The sequence below is a fragment of the Condylostylus longicornis genome, unplaced genomic scaffold (assembly GCF_029603195.1).
Source record: "Condylostylus longicornis isolate FDR11 unplaced genomic scaffold, ASM2960319v2 ptg000044l, whole genome shotgun sequence".
Lineage (NCBI taxonomy): Eukaryota > Metazoa > Arthropoda > Insecta > Diptera > Dolichopodidae > Condylostylus > Condylostylus longicornis.
The window spans coordinates 13,117,281-13,144,936 of record NW_026578013.1 but is presented as its reverse complement, the minus strand read 5'-3'; the positions used below and the strand labels follow the sequence as shown (position 1 = coordinate 13,144,936).

The window sequence follows — 27,656 nt, the reverse complement described above, 5'->3', positions numbered from 1 at the left end:
CGTTTTGTTCTTAAGCAGATGTGCATTGTACACATAAAAATTATACACTATAATAGATTAAGATTAAATATGAATGGGGGAAATTTTAGATTTCCCTATATTGAGAATAATATGAAGTATTTAGTTACTAAAACCTTTATTAGGTTTGAAAACAGTTATGAATATTGCAAGTAGAGATATAATGAACAGTATAGTAATAACATTTAATATTACAATATTTAATTGAGTTTTTATGTGCATTTCAGTTGTGTAAAACTTAATTTATAAAAAATGTTATTGAAAACAAGAATTTAGTATAAATGTTTTGAAATAAAAATTAATGTTTTTTGCAGTTTATTAATACAAGTTTCAGTAAATTCTTACAGGCTACTATAAGGAAAATATTATATAGGATCTGTAAAAAAATTTGAAAAACAAATGATCCAATATGAAGCCATCCATATAAAGAAACACGCACGCTTCAAAGGCCGGGAAATGCAATAATCGCATAAGCTTGAGATTTATAAGGAGATTTTAATACCATAAAGAAGGGGTTAAATAGAGGAGACCATTAATGAGAGGGTTCGAAAGCAAAGTTTGACAAGAAGACGATTTTGTTTTGATGTAAAAACAAAATGAATTCCAAATAAATTTCAAGAAAGAAGGAAAAATAATATTATTTAATAATTTTCGGCATTATTAAAGACAAAATGATTGAGATAATTAAAGGTTATATGCGGAAATATTTTTTGGTATTCGAAGAAATTTCTTGGAAATTAAGTAAAAATTTTAAAATTCGATTAATAATTTAATTTACTTGTGCATCTGCAGAGTGCAATCATATTTTATTTGCAGAACCACCAAGGAAGTTAAAAGACATTCTATTGTGAAAAATATTTAAACATATTTAGATGTTTTCGTTGACGTGGTTAACATTGCAATAGATATTATAAATGAGACGTTAGCACCTGCACAAATAATTTTTCTCATCAAATTTAAAAAAAAAAAATTAGCTGAGCACTAATGTAGTAGGACATGAAATATTTTTTTTTTTATCATTGTTTAAAAATTCCCGTCACTTAACAGCTAGTTGTAATGAAAAATCGTTTTGAATCACTTAAAGTATAAATTTTCTGTTAGGTTTTATATTTGGATGCTTTTAAGCATCAGAACTAAAAGAGTTAATGTTTTGTAATAATCATAAGTAAAATTTGATTTTCCGAAAGAAAAACAAAGATTTAGATTACCTTGTATATAATCCTGATAAATAACAATTTAATTCCAATTATTCCATGTCAAATTTCATGTTATACAGAATATATTTAGGTACAATGGAATTGATGATAAACTATTAAAAATTCGCATATATAAAACTAGTTTTCCCCTATTTTGTTTTGGTATTAAATCCCTTTACAATAGTTTTAATTAATGATATCAGCTTATCAATAAAATAAACAGAATCTGAAATGAGGAAAGAAAATGACATATCATCTCTTTTTTTTCTCTTCTTCAAAATAAAAATCAAATTTCATTTTTAATGTTTGTTTTTTTTTTTGTGTCTGATTTGGTATTATCCGATTTTGATCATCATATACGAGTACATATATATGCATAATATGAATAAAATTATAGTACATTTTACATAGGTATTCGAATATAAATAAAAATATTTTCCATCCCACACAACATAGGAAAAAAAAATCCTTTCTTTATGAAGTCCTTCAACTTTTTTGTACAGCAGCAGCATTCATATTACAAAAACCGCAAAATAACAAAACAAAAATAAAATAAAAACAAAAAATATTCAACCAAAATACCAATAAGTAAAAGAAACAAAGAAACTAAAAATATACAAAAACGCTAAACCATAAGACCTATTGAGAAAATAAAAATAAAAAAAAAATGAAGAAAAACAAGAAAAACTAAAAACAAATAAAATTGGAAAAGAATTAGAAATGAAAAAGTTCGTATATATCTCCGTTTATATATGTGTATATGCATGTTTGTATGATGTATATATGTATATGAGTTTATATTTGTGTAACGAATGTGCATATAAACAAGCCCCTATATAGATTTATCCATAACAAGGATAATACATTTTAAACGCCTAAAAAGCTTTATCGTTCATCATACATCTATCTATTTATAAGTGAGTGTATAGGTTTATATTTGTGATATAAACGATAGATACGAAATATAAAAAAAAAAAAAAAAACAAAAAATAGAAATAACAAAAACTAAAAGTATTGAAAAGAAAAATGGTCCATGTGTGAAAATTTAATGAATTATTCAGAAGTTTTTAATACCCGCAAAAAAGGCTCATCAACTATGCATACACAAGAGTGAATTTTGAAATTTTCATTTCCATTTACCTTCTTCAAATCGGAATAAACCTTATAAATTTTATATATGTACCTACATATATATAATAAAAATAATAATAATAATGAAAATATATAGAAACACTATTTTTCGACACATCGTCACTGTATATGTATATATAAATGTGACGTCTATAATATATTCAAAAGTATTAGCATTTCTATCTTGTTTGTACGTATATTTCGTATATAATGTAATGTTACCTATCTATATGTGTTTAATAACTGTTCACCATGTATATAAAACACGATTGAATTCTTTGTTACTATTTAAATACATTTTATATTCATCAACATGAAGATAAACAAAATAAGATAACCATAAAATAAGATAACAGGAGAAGTGAAAGAAAACAAAAAAAAAACGAAAGAAAAAAAGGATAATAGTTTCATATACAACTAACTTTAAATTTTCTATTTACATTCAAATATATTGTGTTATTATCTGTTATATTTTTGTATATCGGTTATATATTTGTGTTATACGTTTAATTATATTGAAAATATTCAATGTCTACATATAATACCACACAATATAATATTCAAAAATTTAATTTAGGGTCACTTTTGAATAAATTTTCTGTTGAAAAATCTACTTGAAAAAGGAATCGCAATGCAAATTTTTGAGAATGGAAAATTTCGCCAAAAAAACAAAAGCGGAACAAAAAATTAAAACAATTAAAAGATAAAGTGTATTATAAGTGAAATGTGAATTATAAATAAAAATAATATTTTTTTCACAAAAACAATAAAACTCAAATCGCATTTGCTTATTATCCTTTTGTAGTGCAGACTTATAACAGTGTCTATTAATTATTCCGAATTATTTATGATATAAGTGATATGCTTTATTGTGCTATTTTCTAGCCTGAATTCTCAACATAACATGGATTTATTTTTAATTTCTATCTCCAAGAATGAAAGGAAATTTTGAAATGCAATTTTATTGATTAACAATAATAAACTAATGAACCGCATTTCTAATTTAATACTCTAATTTAATACTATTAAAGTTATAAGTTATACTGAAATCGGAAAAAAAGACATTATTGCCATTAAGAGCAATAACAAAAAAATTTAATAAAACATTTAAAGAATAAACAAGATTTGATTTATCAAAATAATAAATTCAAATTTTAAAAATTTCCCTTAACACCTTTATTTGTAAAAAAAAATAAAAACAAAAAAATTATTTATAATTATTTCCTACAATCTCAATTCTCAATTTTCATAATATTATTTAAAATCTCCAGTTTTCAACTCAATTTGTCAACAATATTATTTCAAAAAGGGAAATTTTAAATATGATTATTTTATAGTATTTAAATTTTCAAAATATTGTTGATTATTGTTGACGCATGCCCAATGCAAGAAAACATTTCGAATTCCGATAGCAAATAGCCGGAAATTTGAATTTGAGATGGTAAAATGTAATGGGTAATTTTTTTTTTTCGAAATTATTTTCGAAAATTAAGATTTTGTATAAAAGGGTTGTGGATGAAAATGTTACAATTTTTTTTTGTTTTTTTTTGTATATTTAAAATAAAACTGGGAAATTTTCTTTTACTCTATCAGGTGTTTAAAAAATTAATTAAATAAAAAAAAAGAAAATAAAATTTCCTTTATCAAAATTGAAGGTAACAACAACGAAAATTCATGATATATGTATGAATGTACGTATGTACAATTGGAAAAGTTGTTGATATAATAGATTTACCTGCAAAAAATAGTACGATATTGAATATAAATAAGTATATAATTAAAATAAATCTAATATTATAGATAAAAAATTATGTACCGTATACAATCATGCATCATACATGCATGTATAAAGATATATTATTATAATTAATATACGTATATGAAATTTGAGTATTCATTATTCTCTATTAATTTCTATTTTTATATTCTATATTAATTATAATATAAGAAAATGTAAGGGAAATATAACACCATATCTAGTTTTAAGGGAAATTTTCTATTACTTTTTATACCACTCTACAACTTTATTTTTTTTTCCTTTGTTTGGGTAATTTACTCTCTTTCTTATTTTTAAAAAAAAATAAAATAAAACGGCTTACCGTTTTAATGTATAATTTTTCATACATATAAAAAAATAAATTGTTAAAATTTCCTATCAGTATGAATTATAATTCCGTTCTAAAAAGAAGGACTTTATAGCGAATTGTTTTACAAAAAAAAATTTATTAAATAAGAAACGATATAAAATCAAGGTAACACTTGTTATTAAATATCAAAACGATGTTTGTTCGGGACGCGAAAACATTTAATTTAAAATTTAATTTTAATTCTAAAAATTAAAAAAAAAAATAATAAGTATGAAATATAATAATAACAAATAAATAAAATTGAGATGTAATGAGAAAAAATTTTTTTTTTTAAAATTATATTGCACATTTCTTGGAGTACTAAAAATATTTACTTTGAAAAATTTTTAAAAAATTTTAATTAATATATGGAAAGTTCTAGCTACAGAAACTCTAAATTAAAACTTTTTAGATTTTAATTAATTCCCGCTTTTGTTTGTTTCCAAAAAAAATATAAATTTGGTATATAATGTAAAAGTGCTATATTTCATATAAAAATTAAATTAATTAATTTATGGAATAAAATTTTAATTAAATAAAGTTTTTGTATAGAGAGAGAGAGAGAGAGGAAAATTGAGGAAAAAAATATGTAATAGAAAACCAGTGTAGTAGAAAACAGAAAGGGTCAATTATGCTTTTTTTGTCCAAAAATTACAAAAGTTCATATTTTGCTCTACTTTGTAGGTTTTATGAAATTTGAAATATAGTAGAAATATTCATACAAAAATTTTCTTCTTTTGCTTCCAAAAATGTAATTTAAAAAATTCAAAAAAAAAATGAAAAATTTTTTACAAAAGTAAAAAGAAATTTTTCATTTCCAGAATCTTTTGTTACTCTCTTCCATGTTTTTTTGTTTTTCTTTATTATTTTCATTTTTTTCGATGTTCCTTTAATTATTTATTCAGAAACTTTTATTTTTGTTTACAAAAACAAGAAAAAATCAACAACAGCAACAAAACACACAGAAAAAATTTTTAAATAAAATTAAAATTTTTCCTTCTTATTTTCTTTTATTTTAAACTTTGAATATAAAGCTTTGAATAAGTAGATTTAAAAGAAAATTGAATTTTCTATCTTTAAAAAAAAAATAAGAAAAACAGGAAAAAAAGGAAGACAAAACAACAAAAAAGAAAAAGTATTACTGAGAGAAAATTCAGAAAAAAAATTTAATATAGAAAAAAATCTCCATTTATTTATTCATTCCTTATAATCACATTTTTCCTTATTAAAGTGATTTTGTAGTTGAAAAAAAAAAAATAAAAAAAAACAACCGAACAAAATGAATTTTTGTTTTTGTAATTTTATGGCAAAATTTATTTTATATCCTTATCGGGTTTGAATAAAGATAAGCCGAAAAGAAGAAGAAGAAAAAGAAAAAAAGAGAAAAGGATAATTATGGTTAAGAATAAATTTTTATGAAATATATTTGAATTTTAAATGAAAGCTTATTTAAAGTCATAAATTATCCTTTTTGTTTTTTTTTTGGATTTCTTTAACTCTTCATTTAATTTCTGTCGCTGTTCCAGAAGGAAAATGGAAAAATGTAAGTAAAATTTTGTAAATTTTTAAAATAATTATTTAAAAAGAAAATATTATGAATGTATGATTTCGACATCAATTTCGAACATAATCAAAAAAATTTCACAATAGATGTGGGAATTGAGAGTTGGTTATAAGTTTGTATTAGATTTTTGAGGAATTTAAGTATGTATAATAAGAAAATAGCCTTTAATGTTATGTAACACCAATTTTGCTCTATTTAGATATTGTGATTTAATTATTTGCATAGCTTATATTAAAAAATTTATCGAAAGAATTTTTCAATAAGAAAATTCAAATTCAATAAGAAAATTATTGAAATCGATATGGGAAAGTTTGTAAGTTATAGTGAAGAATATTGGCAAAATGTAGGAACATCATGTAGGAATTTTTTGTAATCAATTGAAATGATAAGCTTTTATGGAAATTAAAGGTGATTTGCTTAAATTTTATACTGTCACTACGTTTCATACGATGATGGGTAGTGGCTTATCCTTTTTCCTGTACGGCGGCTTCCAATATAGGTATATTGTGTGTAAATGAGCAGAGATGGTTTGGTATTTCTAAGATGCGAATCTGGTATTATTTAATTAGTAGATTATATATTGTGGTGAGTTTTATGCTATACAATAATTTTGTGAAAAAATTTTTTGAGCCTTTTCACCTTTATAGTACTCTTGAAGTAAATAAATTATGCATTAGGCTAATGCATGTGATAAAACTCATCTGATAAACTAGATAAAAAGGCTTAAAGTCCAGTTGCCTACTTTTATGTTCGTCTATTATGTACATCAGACAGAGAATCGAATTCCAATTCAAGTCAAACTAGTTAAACATCTGTTGCTGAACAATTTATTTGAGAACACAGAAATCTAGAAACTTGAAATTTGGCACAGATATAAGTATAATTTTTTGTACGGTTGCGGTAAGGGCTTTAAAAAAATTTACCAAATGTTAGTTGAAAAGGTTCCTACAATTTTTGTTCGGTAGTAATTTTTTAAAACATTGGTCGTCCAAGCTTTTAGGCCCTGAGAAAATTTTAAAGTTTTTGCTTTAAATAATTCACTTTTACAATTATCTTTTTATTACAACTTTGAGACGAATATAAAATTGTGTTTTTGAAAATTGAGAATTGCAAAATAAAACACAAATCTACCACAAATTTTTTTGCCGTTAATTCAATCAATATTTTATTTTCTGAGATTAATTAAAAGGTTAGATTGCATAAATAGCGTATTTTACCCTTATTCACACTTACATACCTTGGTCTTGTTTATTGAACCACAAATTCACTGAAATGTTAATATTCAACGTAATTCCGCATTAAAACTTATGTTGTAGTGGGTGTTTACTTAGAATTTTCGTGGTGGGATAATTAACGTACATAAATGTAATATAATTTAAATGTTCTAATTCCTCCAAAATCTTCAATTCGATTTAATTTGGAAAATCATATCCTTTCATTACCATAATTACCATTAAAATATTTCTTAATAATTCAAACGTTCATCAATATATTTGAATTTGTTGTTGCGAATCAATAAAATATTATCACTTATGCAAGTATATTTTGCGGTGTTTAAAATTATTTAAATAATATATTTTATTTAATCACATTTTGGTTGATTAATTTTGTAAATATATGGGGATCATAATTATATAAATCTATAGTTTAAATATTAAGAAATTTTGTGAAAAATAAATTTATAATAAGGTATTTCATTGATAAGAAACATTAACATTAACATTAAAACATTAAGACTTTACACAAATAATAAAAGTATATTTGGGTCAAACCAATGGCTTGCAATGTATACTTTTGTAAACAGCATACTTTTCCTTTCAACAAGTTAAAATACTGCTTTTGAAAATAATCTAGCTTATTAAAATTACTTTCATTCATATTCGAATATAATTTAAAGATCGCATTCATTTAGGATGAAAAATGTATGCAATTTTTGAACTAAAACGAAAAATAGTTGAAAGAGGGGTAACGTAACATAAAGCGCTCGAATTTAAGGGTTAATTGTATGAGTTAAAAAAATTGATTATATTTTTTAACGAAATTGCGTTCACCGTTAGCATTTTGCGTTTATAGAAATTTAGAAAAGCTTACAGACGTACGGCCATACAGAGTGAAACTAATAAACACTATTTTTCAAAATTTTTTTTAAAAAAGTTAATCTGAATTAATCATAATTACAATATTCTGACTAAAAGGACTCTAATTTAAAAACTCTAATTTTTCACTTTATAATAGAGTATCATAATTAAATCTCAGACAATCTCAGTATAGTATCATAGTAGTCTCAGACAGCAATGAGAGTATTGTATTCTTCAATTTGTATTTTACCTTACTTTTTTTTCTTGTGAAAAGAAATTTCCCATTCTCTTTCATTTCTTATGAAGGAGTGTACTCAATTATTAAAACCCTCCAGCACTAATTTTATTTGAAAAGTTGATATTTTGACATAGCTATATACAAATTCTCATCATAAAGTTATTTTGTTTAAAAATATGTGTTCAAATTCAAATACCTTGAAATTATTTCTAAATCTATATGGAAATTTTCAAAAGGATTTTATAAATTCATCCCTCTCTGGATTAATACCTTAGTTCTAGTACTAGCCTAGCACAATTATTACTTATTGAATGTTATTGATTCATATATAGGCTGGAAACGTAAATTCCTTAAAATTTTTCATCTAATTTAATTACAAAATTCAATAAATTTTTAATTACAAAAAAAAAAAAACTTTTGATAAAAAATATTCTAAGAAAAATTTGATTGCCTGTGAATTGAATATAAAGTGACCCAAGAATCCGTGACCTCTGTGAAATTTATTTTATATTTGTATAAAATATTTACAATAAAGTTTCAAATAGAATTTTTGCAAATCAATTTCATGTATCCAGATTATTGCGGCTAAATTCAAATTTTAAATGGTATTGGAGAATTGAACCAAATAAGAAAATCCCAACTAATATTGTTCGTAATTAATGTTGAAAAATTTAACATTTTCCAGTGATTGGAATTCTAAATTGTTTGCTTAAAATTTAAAGAAATGGCAAATTTTAAACTAAAAATTCACAATGAATTGTTCATTAAAGTTTTTATTAGGAAAATTTTGTACAATTTGCAAAATTTAGGATATACAAATTATGAAAGCAAAGCTATTTTCAAAGTATTTATTAATTTTTTATTAAAGATAAGGATAAAAGAAGGAAAACTCTTCGTATTTATTTATAGAATAACAAATAAAAAAGAAAGGGGGAAAAGCTGAAAGAAATTTCAGAAATTTTCTCAATGAACCGTACTGTTCTCCTACCTTTTCTTAATTTCTAATTCATTTTTTTTATTATTTATTAATTAAAATTTATTATTAACATCAAAATTTCGTCCTTGGAATTTTATAAAAATTTAAATTTCAATTTTCCAGTTTTTCGGTTAATATATTGTAATTTTCACTGTTAAAGAAAAATTTTCCATATTTTATTTATATTTTTGGGTACATACTTTTAATAAATAATTTTCGTGTTAAAACAAACTTTAAATCACACCTCAGTTATTTTTGGTATACGACGAAAACACTATACTGGCAAGTTTTACAATTCATTTAATATTTCAATAATACTTGGCATTCATAATCATAAATATTACAAACATCCACATGCATATGTATAATGTATGTATGTAAGCGATGTGTTAAGTGATGTTATATAGAAATATGTTTAGATGTATGTATATCTTTACTCTTTTCAAGGTTGTGTAATTTGGGGGAAAAAAATTTTTCAATTTATTTTTCAAGGATTTTCTTTGATTTTTATGAAGAATTTATACGTGCACATACATATGGTATATGTATATGCGTGTATCTTGTGGTATATCATTCACTATACACATTAGAACAAGTTGTATCGTATGAAATGACCAAAAATAAATTGAAACTAATTATAAAATTTACATTGAATTATCATGATTATGTTGACATTACTGATATTCTGGTTGCATAGGGATAAAGACAATTTCTGAAAAGAGGTTGTCTTGAAGATTAAAGAGTATATAAAATTCAGAATGAATTTATGAAAAATGTTTTCCTTATTTCACAGTTTTGGCCCCTTATTATTGATTATTGTGGTTAGTTTTCTTTTCAGAGTCATTATCATGAATGAGTCTTTAAGTGTATTTTCTTGAGTAGCTCCACTTAGTAGCCATAATAAATTTTTGTAGCTTAGAGCGGTGGAAATTCACTGTAATAAATAAAGATATTCGCACCTTAATTTAATTTTTTATAAAGCATCTGCTATAGCATTTAATAAACGTAGTTGACTTGGTGAAAATTTTAAAATTTAGCGGACTAGGATTAGAATTTATAGTAAAATCCATAGAAAGTTACTACTCACATGAAAATTTAATAATCTTGAATTTAAAATTATTCAAATCAGGCAGTAAAATGTATTACGCGGAATAAGTTCTTAATTCTATTCCGACCAATATTCATAAATATTTTACCAATATTTTAAAATATATTTGATAAGAAAATTTCTTGAAGAAGCTTTAAAATCAAGTGTATTTCGACTGGTATACCCTTATTTTGTTTCATTTTCCGGTAGGAAAAAAATTGCATGTTTATAGCAATATTTGGTCAGTACAACTTGTCCATTATTCAGAAAAAACGGAAACCAAAATCTAAATATAAAAGTTTTGTGCATGAATGTAGGTTAGGTACGTTATGTGTGTGTGTCGATATTCTTTGCATTTTGGGAAAAAACAAAACGAAAATAGAAACATTCTTTTAAATTTTTTAAAGATTTGAATTTGGTGTGCTTTTATGTGGTTTCAAAAGAAATTAATTTTCTGTTTTTCTTTTTATTTTTTTGTTTTTTTTCAAGAAAACAAAGAAAAAAGAAAGTTTTTTTTTCCGTTTTTCATTTCTCAAAAACGATTTTGGAAATGAAAACTAAAATTAGAAATTTTTTTTTGTCTTTGTAAAACAAATTTTCATTAAAACACTTAGAACGATGCTTTTTTGGTTTCTTATTTTAGTTTTGCATATTATCCACATAGAACTTGGTTTTTTGTCTTGTATACACACACAAATGATGGAAAAATAAAGAGAAAGAGGCGAAATGAATAATTTTCGAAATGTTGACAATGACTCCTATAAGAAAGATACAAGAAAATTGTTGACGATATGCTTAAGAGTGCTGAAGAGCGGGTGGGCTGAAGGTGGGCGTTTGTGGTAATCGTGAAATGCGAAGTACTTTGTTTTGTTTTTAAATTTAGTAAACATTCTACGAAATATGCGAACAAAGTGTTGTTCCAACTAAATAGTTTTTATGAAAATCAAAAATGAAATGAAAATGTTCAAATAATGAACTAAAATGGAAAACTTTACAAAAAATAAGGATGTTTGTGTTTTAATATTAATCAGAAAAGAAAAAGTAATAGAAAGTGAAGAATTTGATGTTGATTAAAGATTAAAACTTTTTAATGATTAGAAAATGAATGCAAACCATAACAATTTTAAGCAACTTTTATTTTGAATTTGCAAACTCTCATCTTGCAGACATTATAAATTGTACTATCTATAAGAGTATGTACATATGTGTATGGTCTAGAAAACAAATGTACAATGTCAATAAATGTGAGTGTGTTCTAAACTAGATGGTTTCAAAGTACTTCTTATAGTATAAAGCCGATACTAAGAGTGAAAGTTTTCGTCAAATATTCAAGATTTTTGTAGACAACAATATTTTAAGTATATAAATATATACATACGCATGTACGCATACAAAATCATTTGGTGCTGTGACACTTTTACTCTTCCTACAAAAATAAATTTGTTTTTTAGAAAAGTTTGGTAAATAATTAAAAAAAAAATAATAGTTTTAAAATAATTTTGGTATAATGGCGCAAAAGTACTTGATATTTGCTTAGCTGAGCAAATTAGTTTACTTAAAGCCAACTAGTACAATTTTATTAATGAAAAACCTCGACTATAATTAAGAAAACCCCATATAACGGTTTCTATAACAATTTAATGTTAAAACTTAAAAGCATGGCTTTTCAGGTGAGTAAATAAAACTTTTCGTATGTTGTAATCTCGTAAAAGTGAACGACAAGAAAATATTTTCAATAATTTTCTTAAAAGATTGTATTAGAAACTGAACTATGAATGATATATTTAAATGATTGTGGGATACAACAGTGAAGTAAGTACTGCTCTTGAGGAATTTATACATTCATTCATTATTTTCAGGCCATCGTATTGCAGAAAAAAACTATATGCTTGGTAATACTTAATAGTACTCCGTGCTTGTTGCTGTACTGTACATTAATGTTAATCTGCTGGGTATCACAATGAATACAAAATGAATTGCATTTCAATCCGCAGACTATATCTTCTGTTGAAAATAATATCTTGGGATTGAGAATAGGGAAAATACGGGAATATAATAATAAGGAATATAAGAAAAATTCTATCTATTGTAATAATCTTTAAAATAAATAGAAATTTGTAAATCAGTTTTGCAATGTTAAACTTTTGTATAAATTATTTCATAAAATATTAGTGTAACGAAAAATAAGATGTGAAAAATGCTATTTGCAGTAAAAATATAATATTTCTAAAGCACACAATCATGAGCACAAATCTGAGTACGTATGTAAATTCGACAGGCAATTTCAATCGAAAGTTCACCTGAAAAAACGTAAAATTTATAAGTAATTTATATGATTAAAATGCTTCTGTTTTGCAAATTTTTTTAATATTTCAATTAACAAATTGAAATGAAAGTCTTTATTTGAAAAAATATAAAAATATGAAATAGGTACAATAAAAGATAAAAAAATAACATTTGTAATCAGTCAAATGACGTGTTCATAAAAAAGAAACAGGACTGAGTTTTAAAAAATTCATTCATTAGTAAGGAAATGAATTTGTAAAATCCTTGAAACTCTTTATATAATAAAAAAACTTTGAAATCGCAGACTTTTTACACAGTCATTTTAGGTTTTGAAGGGAATCCATCGGGATGTAAAACATAAGCATGTATGAATCTTCTCCCTCTTCATAATTTTTAAAAGGAATGAACTCAAAAATGAGAAGAAAAAATGAAAATCATATCAGGATAATTTCACTTTCATCTAAATAAAATCTTCTTATATAAATCGCATTATTTTTCTTTACAAGGGGTAAAAAATTTTTTTTTTTCTTTAGTCTTTTCTGTATAAACGCATATCGAATCTAACATGTAAGATGTTAACGTAAAAATTGAAGGGAACTAACAAAAAAAATTATTGCTTTATTATTTTTTTGGAAAGTTTAATTTTTTTTTTGAATTCAATCATATTTGTAAAATATCATTTCTGTTTTTTTGTTAGTTAAAATCACTTGAATGGTTTTTGAAAATTAAATTAGAAATAAAATTATCTTTATACCGCATCTCGGTTCAAAAGAATCATCAACTTTATTTGAAAAGATCAAAATTTTTGAATAAAAGATGAAAAAAAAAACACATGGATTTACTATTTTAATGAAATTGGGGGACTGAATGAATTAGTAGAGTATTTGAATTCAAGGCCTCCTATTGGATATAGCAGGAAAGAAAGAAATAGGGAGCAAAACGATCTTATATAGAGAGCACTCTAAAACACTTTAATACGTTAATCGCTACTATAATATCAGAAAAATTCTCGCATGGGCCATGGTAGCTTTATTAGATTATTAGATTAACACTATTCTTTAAGTTATACATATTATATGACTGACATGGCCCTGTACTAACACTTTCTTCTCGACAAGCCGTGTCAGTCTTATATATCTGACGCATCCAAACAAGATACAACAAGTATAATGCTAATATATCTGTGATTGATGTGGCCTTCTACTAAATCGCGTGCGTCAGACATACATATTAAAACTTTAAATTTTTTCTGTGGATGCTCCTGTAGAATCTAATTTTTTTACCTTAAAAAATTCAGTTACACCATTTTAAAAAAGTAATTAAAATTTCAATGTGTGCGGAATTCTTACGTACTTAATCCAATAACATATTTTAACCGTTTATGTAATGTCGTAGTACATTAATTGACGCTGCAACTGGTATTTAAAGTGAAATGTTCGGAAATCTTTTGGCTGTCATTCTTCGAGTTGTCATTCCAAAAAATTACCAAATTCCGAAATTTTCGACGCGGTTACATTAACTAAACTATGTGTTATAGTTAGTTATTAATTAAAAATTATGTGGGAAATTCAAGCTGCTATTAAAATCAAAAATTTTTAAAGTTGAATTAGAAAATTTTTATAGCAATGGAATTATATACACCTACAGGTGTAGTAAATTATTTTAAACAACAAAAGATAGTAGAACAACTAGGAGTAGGAGTAGAAGTATTTTCGTAAACCACTTTTGGTTACATAAATTTAAAGCGTTGGACATTAAATAAAATTTTCTTAACTATAAATTCGTGAATGCTATTCAGAATTTCATCCTTTAGATTTAGAGATAAAGAACCACTTTGAATATTTTAAAATCTACAAAATTTTATATTAGTTCTAGCATTACTAAAATTGACAATGAAATTTGATTTAAAAATGGTATATCTAGTTAATTGATCACACAAGCATCACATAAGGAATTACAAATTTCTTCAAAATTCGAAAGTATTGTACTTTCGTCACTGTACTGCGAAATCCGAGTTCTATTCTTCCCAAATTTTCCTTTAATTTAACTTTAAATAGAAATAATTTTGTTTAAAAATAAAAATAGAAAAAATTTTTTGTTATTTTCATTTGCTTACTCGCACTATAAAGTTGCCTCTAAAATTTTCTAATATTTGCTTATAAAATAGATTTGTTACCTTTTTCTCTTGCTCTTCTACAACTAATAGAACACTCCCTTTGTAACAAAATTTTTTTTTGTTTGTTTTCAAAGTACACTTTGATTTTGCTTTGCCTTTGTTTTATTTAAACAAAGCACCAAAAAACAGAAGAAAACAAAAAAATAAAAAAAATTATTAAAAAAGACATTTTTTCCTTTCTTTGTTTTTTAGTCTTTTTGAAACAAAAAAGAAAATTATGTTGATATACCTAGAATTGAAATCTATCAGAGATGGGGATCAAGGACATCACTATATGGGAAATGGAAAATGATCCCTTAAAATATTATATTCTTTTTTTTTTAAATAAGTTTTCATTTCTTGTATTTTTTTGCTTATGTTTTTTTAACTAAGAAGTTTGTTGAACGCTTCGTTAACCACAGGAAATGTTCTTTATAAATATAATGGTTTTACAAACAAAACATGTCCTTTAAAATTTTTGTTATTTTTTTGTTTATTTGCTTTTGTTTTTGTCAAATTATATGTATATATATATATAAATTTAAGGTCTTAACAAAAAAAACTTAGGAAATGCTACTAACTATTTGAAAAGTAATAAAAAAAGGAAGTAATAAAGTTCCTTTTTCCCTATACCTACTTTAGTATATTTTTGATTTTTACGAGTATTTAATATAAAATTTCTACTTATATACATATTTAAATTGCTGTATACATATATAAGTATGGAAAATATAAGAATTATTTTAAAATGAAATTTGGTTGAGAATGGGAACGAACACAAGGGAAGAAAAGTAAACTTAAAATTTAATAATTCTGATGAAGATTGATTTTACATTTTCATCCATATGGGTATCAGAAAATTTTATGGTATAGTTTGTATTGCTATACTTAAGTAGAATTAGGTTTTTAAATTATTTATGAAAACCAAAAGTAAAAAAAAAAAAAACTTACAAATTCTTTGAAAGTATTTTTTAAAACCCTATTAATGTTTCAAGGAGACAAATTTTATTTAAAATGATTATTGCTGATAAAGATTTTAAATTTTAATTTCTTATATTTTGGATTCTTAATTAAATTTTTTATTCTTAAAGAAAATTGTTAAACATTGTAAGAATTAAGGTTTTGTTAATAAAATTATTTTCGTAAACTAAATTATGAATGATTTCGGCTGAAACGTTGACACTTTTGGAAAATGCTATAATATATACGAGTAAATTATTACGAGTATATGATTGATTATAAACTAACGATCTTATCCACCAGCTACCTTATTACTCTTAGAACATACATAATATTTGTGATACCACAATTTAATTTTGATCCAACTTATAAAATTTTGCCAGCGCTTATAGTCATAAACACTATATAAAAATATTCAGTTGAGGTTTTAACCAGTTGGAATTACAAATTGAGGATTGTATTTGCACTAAATGAATTCGGATCACAACCAATATTATTTGTGTAGTAATATATTTGCGAGTTAAAAATGGTTCCCTTTTTTTTTGTACAAGAACGATATCCTGTTTAGCAACTTATTAAAATTGTTTCTCAATAATATTATACGATATTTTAAATAATAATTGCATACTTTTAGAATTAGAAGGAAAAAATGAGAAGCTGTTACAAATTTATTGAATTATGCTAATTAGTTCATTCAATTATATTATTTATGGAAATTTGAGAAAGCTTATAATTTCAAGGAAATTATTTTCCCTAAATTGAATTTTGGTTAATTTTACAAGGTGATAACTCCGGAAAGAAAAGCTAAAGAAAGTTTTTCTAATATCGAAAAGTTGAATATTGTGTTGAATATTTATGAAATATTTATTTAGCATCCAGAATCTTTGCAATGATGCAGCAAAAGAAAATTTTAACTTTAGAAATAAAGTTGGGTCAAACCAGTGCTTTGTAAAGTAGCAATTTTAGCGTCAACAAGTGAAAATACTTTTTTAACAACAATCTACTACATTATTAAAATTACTTTTATTCGTATATCAAAATATTTCAAAGATTGCATATATTTAGGAGAAAGATTGCATAGGCGTTAACGTAATTCTCGAATTTAAGGGTTAATTGCGTGAGTTAAGAAAAATAATTATATTGATGGCATTGCATTTACCGTTAGCATTGTGATGGTACTGTTTATTAAAATTAGGAAAAGCGTGCAATTTCGGAAACATAAGGCCGCAAAAATTCAAATTTTACAAATTTCTAGAACCAATAACCTGTGACGGGGTGGACGTAGAAAAAAATTTTCTTCTAACGAAATAAAATATTTATTAAAATCTAAAACCTGCTATAATTTTTTACAGTCTGGAAGCAAAACGATTTCTAATTTTGAAAAAAAATTTTAGCAGACATTTTGTTTTTCTAAGATTAACTAAGGTATGCCAAGATGAAAAAACTAGTCACTATAGTTTTTTGGCGTTTGTAGAATTTAAAAAATGTTTGTGGTGTCGTTACATCAAATAGTCAAGAAGTGGAATTTTTAGGAATTTGAGGCGCTATAAACTTTTAGAGTGGGGAGATAAGTAAAAATTTTCTTCTACGGAGATAAGTTTTTGCTAAAGATGTATAAAATTTCAGCTTTCTGTCTTCAAGTGTGTAAGAGTATCGTAAAAGAATCTACGGAAGGACGGACGCACAGACAGAAGGAAACTAAAAAGCACTTTTTTTAAAAATGTTTTTGGAAAAGTGCTAAAAATTAACAACCTTCATAATTTTTACCTATGTTTTTGTTATCAGTGGTCAATTTTTAATTGTGATCGTGCCATTTTTTTAAAAGTTGTTTGATTTTGTAAAAATGGTAAAAGTTTTATTTTTATGAATCGTCTTTTTATTAACTTTTGCGTTTATTTTTTGGGTTTACGTTTTTTTAAGAACTATTGAACCGTACAGAATACGTTATTTTATGAGGAACATTAAAAAAAAATTGAGTACTTATTGTTAAACGCGCAGAAACCTATGTTCAATCTTCTGTCGGAAAAGCGATTATAAAAATGACGTCAACTTAGTTATTCAGATTAAAATATGAATCACCTGCTCAGATTAAAAATCAAAAGAGTTTTTCGAAAAATTTTTGTCGTTCAATCACCTATTTTTGATTCACTTCAGTTTACAACTAACAATAAGTAAAATTTTTAGAATTTTATCGAAAACTAATATCAGATAAGAGTGTTTGTTACATGAACTTCAAAGTGGACATTTAAGAACTTATAAAAATATATTTGTACTCTTTTCAACCTCTTATATGCTATTAGCTTTTGCTTTGATTTCAATTTCACAAAAAACGTGGGTTTTTAAAATTGTTTTTATAAAAATTAAAACTTCTTACATAGAATCGCACACACATGCATTGGTGTATTCGCGGCTCTTTACATAAAAAAACGTATAAAGAAGAAACTTCTGATTTTCTATGATCTCTTTTAAATTTTTTATTTTTTAATAAAAGCCTCCAATTTTTCATTTATAATATTTCAAAAATAAGAATATAAATATGTATATATATGTACACATGTACATGCATGTTATGTAGGTTTCATTTTACCTTCTATATTTTTGATCCCTATCGATATCATGTGCTTCAAAATTTTGATCGAATATAGAACCTGAACTCTGTATATATTTCATATGAGCTCAATTCTCTATACAAACGCATAATATAACTATGTGTACATATTTCATTATTCATGGATGTATACACACATAAACAGGTAAATTTATTTTATATTTTATTTTCAAATATAAAAGTATATTTATCTAAGAAAATGGTAACATAAAATAAATGTATAAAAATAAGAAAAACCGCCTCAAAAGAAAATATTTTAGACATTTAATATTATAAAAATATAAGAAGAACAAGAAAAATCTTTTTGATTTAACCTTGAGAACAGATTTTCTAAAATGAAAGGTGGATACTTAGATATTTTATAATATTTCGATGAATATGGATATCTTCAGTTTTTTTTCTTCTTTACATATACTTAAGTATTTATATTATTGGCATCAAACCCTAGTTGAAAAAAGAAAAATTATATTATTAGTGCAACTGATCTGGTTAACTTTGGGATATCGAGAATTCGCGAATTCTACCATCTTAATCTCAATAGACAGCTTATTACATAATTTAAACTTATTGTCAATATCAAAGTGATTTATCATGAGTTATAATTTTTGTGTTATTGCCAGAACTGTTGGAGACATCTACTAGACGCGTTGCGGCTGCTTTAATTACCTAATTAAAAAATATTTCTTTTGATAAAAGTATGTTAAATACAAATTTTTAATATTAGTTTTAGTGAATGGAATTGCAGCTAAACTTGTCAAATGATGTAGAGTTTAAGAATTATCAAATGATGTAGAGTTTAAAAAAATATTTAATTATTATTATTAAATCTATGTACTTCCCTCTTACAAAATTGTTTAACAGGCTTTAATCGGTACCTTGTGACAAATTTTTGGTGAATGTAAGAGGTATTTCATCAATGTTATAATTCGCAACAAAACATACGAATAAAACATATTGCCGCCGACTGGATGAGTTGTACAATGTACGGCCAAATAAAATGTGAAATATTCATAAATTCCGCGCACATTAATCTAATTTGTATTCGACAATTAAATTTTCTGTAGTATTACAAATTGAAATTCAAAATTATTACATTCTATAGACTACAATTCAATTTAGTTTAAAAAAATAATGGTAGATAAATATTATGTATAATACAGGTATCTACCAGCTTTATACAAATATATTTTGAATAGACCCGATCATCGACTAGTATTTAAGGATATTTATTTTTTTTCCTCATTTTCTATCTTTATCTTTTTTCTTCTATGAAATGTGTATACAATATACAAGGAAAAAAAAAACAATATCTCGTATCATGTACAAATAAAAATTTCATTTTAAATCTTCAAGGATAATAGTGTAGTATAGAAAGAGTAAAGGATCGATTATAATAATATACTTAACGAAGAGAAAATATAGCTCTCATATCATAATCTAAAATATATTATACAAGAATATACACGTACAACGATATAACATGCATAGTACGTATATATGTAGGTATATGCCATATTATATTTATATGTTTATGTTAAGATTATCTAGGATCCAATTAAAATTATGAAAAGTGATTTTTTAATGTGATTTCTTTTAAATGGGCACTCATGCTTGCTTTATAATATACATACTTATATATAACAAGAATATGATTTTCATCGTAGTTATATGGATGAAAGGATAATAAAATTATAAATCATATTTAAATTAAATTATTAAACTTTAATGCGAAAATAAATATGTTTATTATGATGAGAAAATTTTAAGAGTAAAAATAATAATAATAATAATGTTCATTTAAGTTAACAACTTAATATGAGCACATTATAAATTTTCTAATAATTTTCTATATAATTTTTTTTTATATGAATTTGAAAGTTAATTGAAAGATTAAGAGTTTTGTGTCAATTAAAATAATTGTAAGTTTTACGACAGAATACAAATTCCTTTTCTTCATTGCTAAAAGATATTCTATTAGTTAAGTATAGCACAATTGACCTTCATACTACGGTTCTACATTGTTATGCAAAAAAATGCTAAATTTTTAGCAATTTTTTAACAATCTCTTACACAAAAGGAAACGCCTAAGTTAAGGCAGATTTAACATTATGGAAGTCATCAATAGTTTCGTAAAAAAATACAATAAACATAGGGTTGATTTTCGTAAAGAATAAACATAGGGTTGATGCCTTAATATCATCTGAAAAAATATGAGCTTTATTTCATCTATACTTATTGCACATATCAAGTACTCCCTCAAGTTTGTTTACCTGCGAATAGTTTGAATATAATTAGGACAATTATAAATGTTGCGTTGGGTGTACCACAAGGTACTATCTTGGGTGTGATTCTATTTTTAATTTATGTGATATTGAAAAATCAGTTGAATTTTCAAAATTTGTCATGTTTGTGTCTCGGAATGTTTAGGTGAAATAAATGTAGACTTCAGTAGTTTCAATAATAATGGTTTAAAATTAATAATAATGCTTGGTGTGCAACAGCGAATATAGAATTAATGCTAAATTCATAATTAATAAAAATAGAAATAACAAGGAAATTAAATACCTTGGTGTAATTTTGGATAACAAGCTAAGCTTTTAGGGCCACAATAGTTATATTTATAAGAAAGTTATAAAAAACTTGTATTTCTTCTCAAAAATTCGGCCAAAAATTTCAATTTCATGTTCAATCAAGATATTGTATAACACAATAATCACGTCGCATTTTGTTTACTGTTAGTTAATTTTGCTTTTGCTTAATCGTGATTGATGTAAGAAAGGCTAAAAAACCTACAAAATAGACCTATATAAATATGAGCAGATATAAGTCGTTGAGCTTTATGTTGGATTGTCTGTAATGATTGTCAGTACATCTCCGCATAATAGTTAATGTTCTTGTAATGGCCTTTAAATTGAAGAATAACTATGTATCCTAGTTACTTGTGAAATAGAATGGTGTATTCCGGAGATAGTCATCACTGCAGTTTGAGAAATATACTTAATTTTACACAAAATTTTTTTACAAATAAAAAATCAAAGAGCATGTGCTTGTACAAAGGTTTAAGATTGTATAATAGTATTCCTAATTATTTAAAGATTGAAAATTATGGAGTACGTAAAATTAAAATTTAAAAATTTGAAATATGTATTTTAAATTATAATTGAAAATTTTTGTTTTTTAGTATACATATACAAATTGTATTTTTAGCACTTTTCCAAACATTTTTTAAAAATAAGTGCTTATTAGTTTTCCTCTGTCCGTCCGTCCGTCCGTCCGTCCGTGGACACTTTTTTTGTTTACAAAACTTCTACACCCTTGAAGATAGAAAGCTGAAATTTAATACGTACATAGATCTTTACTAGAAATTTTTACCAATTTCCCCCCTCTAGAAGTTATACCCCCCAAAAACCCTAAAAATGGCCTTTCTTAACTATTTGTAGTTAGAAAGTAGTTAAACTTTAGAAAAACAAAATGGCCGTTCAAATTTACTGCCATCTAAAGTCCTTTTTTTCCAAATTTTTGATGTCGTTTTTCTTCTAGACTCCAGCCTGTAGAAGCTTGAAATTTTAGGGGCTTTTAGACAGTAACAAATAGTTCATTTCGTTAGAAGAAATTTTTTTTCCATCTCCACCCCCTCTCAAGTTATCGCCTCTTGAAATTCGTAAAATTTGAATTTTTGACACCTTATATTTCCGAAACCGCAAGCTTTTTCAAATTTCTATAAACGCAAAAAGCTAACGATAAATTTCATGACATTAGAAAATATAATTATTTTTCTTAACTCACACAATTAACCCTTTAAAATCGAGCATTATGTTAACCCCACTTTATATTATTTTTGCTTTATTTCAAAGACTGCAGAAATCATTCATCCTAAATATATGCAATCGTAGAAATGCTCTTGTATATGAATGAAAACAATTTTAATAGTGTGATAGGCATACATAGACTGTATTTAAAAGCAGAATTTTCACTTGTTGAAGGGAAAAGTGATACAGTACAAACCATTGGTTTGACCCAACTTTATTTATATGTAGTTTATCTATTAAATAAAGAAATTGAACTAAAATAAAAGACTGCGATTTCTTGGTACTTTTGCTTTAGTACAACTGGAAGTATTGAATTTTCTGTTCTCAAATTGTATTACAAGTAATATTCGATTATTATTGACTAAAAAATTTTCAGAAAATTTTAAGGCATCAATTAAAATTTTTAAAATACTTTTAAACTTTATCCCATATGATTTATTTAAAGATGCAAGATGATTTTAAGAGAAATTTAATTTTATATTTGTAATAGAATAGAATACAAATTTATTTATAGTAAATGCTCTATTTATAGTTCTATTTCCCATAAATATAGAATTTCTACTTAAAAATTTGTTCATCTGAAGCCAAGCAATTTCATACTTTTTACACAATATTATTGTCAACAATAAACATGCTATGGCAACAAGTTATATTACAAGCTTTAGATTCCTTAAATAGTAACTAAGTATACATATTTACAAGTATATACATAAGCACAATATTTACTACTTTTATTTATTTTTATTTTCATTTATTATATAGAAGTTTCGAATTAGATAATCGTATACAAGGTAATCATAAAATCAATATTTTACTCATAAAACAATTCCTATTTTTGTAAGAGTACACAAATCCATACACATACAATAATACATACACGTGCCTACTTATGTAATATTAGAAATGATTATTATCATCCTGATTCATTAAATTTTTATTATTAACAAAAAAGAATTTACAAAAAAGATCAATTGAATGAAATATTAGAAAATTTAGGAAATTATTGAACGCTTTAAAGATAATGATTATGTCGATTATTACAATTACTTGTGCCAGTGCTGTAAAAGTATTTTCTTCAAGACAAAAATGAGACAACGGGGCGGAAAAGTATCTCAGATTATAAAAATATTAAGAGAGTATGAAAAGAAAATATTTCTTTGACCTCTTGTTTTGATTGTTAGCATCGAAAAACTTAGCAAAACTTATTTACATACATGTGACCATTATTGTTACATTGAAATTGTTATTACAATGAGTTTGTCATTATATTTTTCTATTTTTAAATATACTCACATACATACATTGTATTTTACATAAAGAAAAATATTTTTTGATTAAAAATAAATATTCGTAAGAAAAATGCGCCAGTTTTTCTAAAACTTTCTTGATCTATTTTCATTTTCATACCATGTACAACTATGTATGTATGTCTATAAAGGAGGATGAAAACGAACAAAAAATTGGAGAGACGAAAATAAATAACGACAATCCCATATTTTTCTTATAAACATTTTCTATTTTCATATTTCTGTTTGACTTAAACAAAAGCAAAAAGATATAGAACTTCGCCAATGGTGTGTATGTAATGAATATACATATACACATACTTAGCATTTAAGGATATTATATACCTATATAATATGTATATATATTATATACATTTAATAATGAAAAGTTTGCAGTTTCTTTTACTTACTATTTGTACAAGATTAATATAGGAAAAAAAAGAGGAGCGACACATAAATAAGTTTGCTTTAGTATAGTACGTCTTATTTTTAGTATAATAGACTTTAATGTGTACAGACAGGCAGTAAATTGTGTCTTAAGATATAATATAACAAACGATGGATGATGGTTTTTAATGTAATATATACCAAATATATAGACCTTAGCACATTATGTACATATAGGCATTCTATATTATACACACAATTTTATGTATTTTATTTCCAAAATTATAAAATTTTGAATTGTTGTAGCACAAAATTCTATGTTTTATATTTTGTTGTGGTATAAGCATTACCAACTCTAAAAAATTAGAACATTGTTGTCGTTTTCATCGTATTTTACGAAAACAAGTTACCAAATTTTTAAGAATTACCGAGATTAGTTGAACTATTTATATAATTAGCCACAATTTCTCGGTGTCCTTAAACTTGACTTAATACAAATTTATTAGAATTGGAATAGAGTCCAATGTGACTTTACTGAATTAAGATGGAATGGTTGATCTTAATCCTTATAATGAATGCTTTGCAGTAAATATAAAATCGAATCGAAAAAATTTTCATATGAAATATTTCCAAGGCGCGAGCATATATTTCGCCTTGCCAAAAATTTATCAGATTTCATGTATAGCGCTCTGCTTGTAACACTACTGGTCCTAAGTCCTACACATCTTAATCAAGATATGTGACTTGGTTAGCTCGCTAACGTCGACATGGGCGTAAGGTATACAATATACTGATTTGTCATTACTTTTCTGTTATACAAAACTTTGGTTAAGACTTACAATAATTGTTGAGATTTCCAATAAATAAAGTTGGGTCAAACCAATGGTTTGTATTGTAGCACTTTTCCCTTCAACAAGTGAAAATACTGCTTTTAAAAACAATCTATGCATATCCACCACACTATTAAAATTATTTTCATTCATGAACGAAACTATTTCTACGATTTAATTTTACCCCTCTTTATATTAATTTCGTAGAAATGGGTTAACATAATGTTCGATTTTAAGGGTTAATTGTGTGAGTTAAGAAAAATAACTACAGTTTCTAATGTCACGGAACTTACCGTTACCGTTTTGCGTATATAGAAATTTGAAAAAGCTTGCGGTTTCGAAAATATCAGGTGTCAAAAATTCAAATTGTACAAATTTCAAGAGGCGATAACTTGAGAGGGGATGGAGATGGAAAAAAATTTTCTTCCAACTCAATGAAGCATTTATTAGTGTCTAAAATTTCAGGCTTCTACAGGGTGGACTTTAGATAACAGTAAATTTGAACGGCCATTTTGTTTTTCCAAAGTTTAACTATAGTATACCGCGCTAGGGGAAGCAAGCCACTGCCTTTCTGCGTTTGCAAAATTTCAAAAATGCTTATTCACTGCACTAAACAGTTGAAAAATGGCATTTTTGGGATTTTGAGTAGGTATAACTTTTAGAGGGGAGGAGATAGGTAAAAATTTTGTTCTACGAAAGTAAGTTTCTAGTAAAGATCTATCTACGTATTAAATTTCGTGTTTCTGTCTCCAATGGTGTAGAAGTTTTGTAAACAGACATACGGACAGACGTACGGATTTTTTTTCAAAAAATTTTTGGAAAAGTGCTAAAAAACAACTTGGATTTCTATAGGCAAAATGTAAAGTAAACTTAAAACTTAAAAGAGTTCGAGAAATTTTTAATTCCAACTTTTAGTTCGATAATTTCCACAAGATTAATATTTTATTTACCAAGTTTTTCTAAAAGAAATAAGCAATGTCAAATTTCTCCAATACTTTCTAATATTAGCGCAAAAGTTTTTCATTTTTGTGCTAGACATAATTTGAATAAATTAATCAATTTACATTCATGATTCTTTGCGTGTAGTTTCTAAGCAAAAGTTGTTGGAGCTGTAGTGAACTTTTTAACAATCTTAATAAATAACTTGTAATGTTAGGAAATAGTTAACATAGAAATTTTATAGCTTCTACGAAAAACTTTCATATTTTATCTTAAATAAAATCGCTACAAAAGCTGCAAAATTCACCAAATCTTTTTATTTGCTTATTGTATAACATTATACGTGCTAAGGATAACTATATCTATTAATTTTTCAATTAGTAACCTTATACTTGAATAGTAATGTGTAGGTCAAAATTAAATAGTATTAAACATTGGTAACACTTTCTATATTGTTTGTACTTCAACATGTATAAGTAAAAACAGGAAAAAGAATGAAAATATCCAAATGAATAACAGAGCGGACTTGAAAACACATAAAAAATCTAAAATAGAAGACATAGAAGAAAAGAAGAAAAATTTGAACGTTTCCTATTTCTTTGCACTTTTCTTAATGTCTTTTTTACTCCTCAATAGGCCAAAAATAATGTTTAAGTATAAAGCTCGTTTAATATTCTAAGAAGTTTTCAGACATAACAAAAATATCACCGAGCACACACATGTGTACAAACATACCTAACTAACTAGCTAAAGTTATAGGCGTAATTAAAGAGCCCCGTTATTATTTAGTCTCAATTTTACTTTTCATACAGGGCTAAAACAAAAAGAAAAGAATTTGTAATAAAGAAAAATGTAATGGAAAAAATGAAAATGGAAAGAAAAGCAAATAAAAAAGTGACAGGGAAATTATGATGGAAAATTTATTATAACATTCACACATATAATTTTAATGTACGTACTTTGTATGTAAGAATGAGCCGCATTTTCTTTTTCATATTGTACAACGTATGAAATAATTTGTGGTTTCAACGACTAACAAAATTTTGATTTTGAAATTTGGAACTACATTAAGAAATATAAAATTTTTGGACTAATGTGGAATAATATAGATTCTTTCGACGTACTCAATTTGACAATAATTTTACTAAAAAATATAAAATATTATAGTACATTGCTTCTAAGCTTCAAAGCGAATTAAACCTTAAAATACAAAAACCATTTGCAAGCTAATTTCTATCTAGTTAATGATGAATAAATGCTTTCAATTACTTTGTCGAATAATTCGAACGTGTGACTTTAAAGATTTTTATTTTTCAGAGAAAGTTTTTAGAAGTTTAATATTTTGTTTGTTCAATAAAGCCTCGCATAAAAAGTGAACTTTTACGATTTTTTGAAAAGTTATAAGGCAGTGGGTAGTTTAATTTTAGCTTATCTAATATTTCTGCTTCATAAGTTGCAGTTTCCTTGAAAAAGAGTAGAGTATGAAAATAAAGTTAAATGAAAAAACTTTATCAAAAGTTAATGTGGCCTTAAACTTTAAAAACCTTGAAACTGTATAGATATAAATTAACAAAGTGTAATATAAAAATTGTTAAGGATATTATGTTGAAAAAATTGACTAAAAAGAATATTACGAAATTTTTTACATGTGGGTCTTTACAAAAATCGCTACAAAATAATAACATTTCAAATACACTTGGGAAGTAAAAATTATAATTTACGAGTGGGAGTTGATATTATGATTGTAAACTTCACATATACGTACAAAAAATGTATGTGTACATGTTTTTATTATTTGTAAGTAATTTGATTGTATTTATGTTTATTGAGCGTGTGCAATATATTAATTTTATGAATCATATATGCCTATTGCCATTAGAGGAACACTATTTTTCCTCAGTAAAAGAAATTATGCGAAATTTAAAAATGTCGTGATTATACCCGTACGAACGTATGTTCGAAGGGTATACTAAATTTGCCTT

At 25.1% G+C, this 27,656-nt stretch overlaps 1 protein-coding gene across 2 annotated transcripts in view; it reads left to right on the top strand.

The window, feature by feature from the left end:
- The first annotated feature begins 4,522 nt into the window (after positions 1–4,522).
- The window catches only part of LOC129610219 (transcription factor mef2A-like), a 91,054-nt gene continuing 67,920 nt past the window's right edge, over positions 4,523–27,656 (top strand). Inside the window, exons 1-2 of one of the 2 annotated variants that reach the window (XM_055522693.1) lie at positions 5,428–5,869; positions 5,998–6,014. The gene's annotated coding sequence lies outside the window, so the exon portion shown is untranslated. Of the gene's footprint in view, positions 4,701–5,427; positions 5,870–5,997; positions 6,015–27,656 lie in introns of those variants that run through there. The other variant, XM_055522695.1, reaches the window with a different exon arrangement.